The sequence below is a fragment of the Mastomys coucha genome, unplaced genomic scaffold, assembly GCF_008632895.1.
Source record: "Mastomys coucha isolate ucsf_1 unplaced genomic scaffold, UCSF_Mcou_1 pScaffold5, whole genome shotgun sequence".
NCBI classification, from domain to species: Eukaryota; Metazoa; Chordata; class Mammalia; order Rodentia; family Muridae; genus Mastomys; species Mastomys coucha.
This window is the reverse complement of record NW_022196911.1, coordinates 96,321,723-96,323,959: the sequence shown is the minus strand read 5'-3', so window position 1 is coordinate 96,323,959 and position 2,237 is coordinate 96,321,723.

Genomic DNA, 2,237 nt, shown 5'->3' with positions numbered 1-2,237 from the left:
TTTTTTTTTGTTTTTTCCAGACAGGGTTTCTCTGTGTAGCCCTGGCTGTCCTGGTACTCACTCTGTAGACCGAGCTGGCCTCGAACTCAGAAATCCACCTGCCTCTGCCTCCCGAGTGCTGGGACTAAAGGCGTGCACCACCACCGCCCGGCAGAAATTTTCTTAACTAGTGATTGATGGGGGAGGGCTCAGCTCATCGTGGATGGTGCTGTCCCTGGGCTGGTGGTCCTGGGTTCTATAAGAAAGTAGGCTGGGCAAGCCAAGAGGAGTAAGCCAGTAAGTAACCCTCCTCCATGGCCTCTGCATCAGCTCCTGCCTCCAGGTTCTGGCCCTGTGAGTTCCTGTTCTGACTTCCTTCAATGGTGAACAGTTCTGTGGGAGTGTCAGCCAAATAAACCCTTCTCTCCCAGGTTGCTTTGGTCATGGTGTTCCATCACAGCAATAGAAGCCCTGACAAACTCAGGAAGGATGCTTCGTGTCACCCAGGAGTTAGGAGTGAAAGCGGAGGTGACCAAGGAGGCTTTTTACGTCGGGAAAGATAACCATAGAACTCGCAGCTCGCGGAACAGCTAGATCTCACTGGTTTCCAGGGCTGGTACAAGTTAGTGGAGAAGCTCAATTCCCATTCATGGTTGAGGGAGTGGAAGCAGGAGGATCAGAAGTTCAAAGTCATCTGCCACTAGATAGCAAGTTTGAGGCCAGCCTGGGCTATAGGAGACTTTGTCTAAAAAAAAAAAAAGTCATTGGGTGTGGTGGCATGTGCATTGAATCCTGGCACCTGGGAAGCAGAGGCAGGCGGATCTCTGTGAGTTACACGATTGCCTGGTCTGCATATGAGTTCCAGGAAAGCCAGGGCTGTACAGTGATACCCTGTCTCAAAAACAACCAGTCTAGAGGGTTGGAGAGGTGGCTCTGTGTGGTTAAGAGCACTTGTTGCTCTTGCAGAGAGCTCATGATTGCTTCCATCACCCAAACTGAGTGGCTTACACCCACCAGTAACTCCGGTTCCAGAGGATCTGATACCCTCTGGCCTCGGTGGGCACATGTGCACACACGTGTATGCCTGCATACGTATGTATTGCATGCACTTGCATGCACGTATACAGAATAATAAAAATAAATGAAAAATGAGAAAAAAGATAAAAATTACTTGCAAGCCAGGTGAATGTCTATGCTCCATGGAGGCAGGTGGCTTATGTAAGCACAGGCGTTCAAGGCTAGCTTTGGCAACACAGCAGGACACTGTCTCAACCAAAAATAAAACATTACCCATTAACCCAGTAATCCCATTACCAAAATTTCCCCTAAGATTGTTTTTTGTAAGAATTCATATCACTATATGTTCAGGGATATATACTATGCCGTTTTGTGTAAACAAAAAACATTGGAGTCCAGAGATGCTTGGCAGGGAGGGAGTGGATGGAAAGAGTCTACTGTTTCAGAGATACTGTTGCCTGGGAGACAGGCCTTGAGAGATGGATAGTGTTTCCTTCTGTGGAATTAAAATCTATAAAGTCTAGGGATGTATCCCAATTGGTAGAGTGCTTGTCTAGGACAAAGCTCTGGGTTTGATTCCCAGCACAATATAAGTCAGTGGCTGAAATCTCAGCATTGGAAGGCAGGGGGATCAGAAGTTCAAGGCTGCCCTTTTATACATAGCAAGTTTGAAGCCAGCCTGGGCTATATGAGAACCTGCTTTTCTTTTCTTTTCTTCTCTCTCTCTCTTCCTTCCTTCCTTCCTTTCTTTCTTTTTTGGCTTTTCAACAGGGTTTCTCTGTGTAGCCCTGGCTATCCTAGAACTCACTGTGTAGACCAGGCTGGCCTCGAACTCAGAAATCCACCTGCCTCTGTCTCCTAAGTGCTGGGATTAAATGTGTGTGCCACCATTGCTCGGTGAACCTGCCTTTCTTAAAACATCTACACACATAGACATATTAAGAATAAGAAAAGGCTGGGGACATAGCTAAGTAGGGAAATCCATGCTTAGCATGTACTGGGGCCCTGGCTTTGGTCCCCAACACAGCAAGCAAGTTAGGGAACATTGAATGAACAAACCCAAGCACAGCAATCTTGAACAAAATCTGAACTCCTCAGTGTTATGATCTTGGCTGATGCACAGTTTCAGAAGGACCACACCAGGCCAAACATTTCCACGTGAGGTTTATTGGGAGAGAGAGGGGCTAGGTGGTGACAGAAAGAGAAGGGGGGCAGAGAGAGGAGAGAGAGGTGGGAGGGGG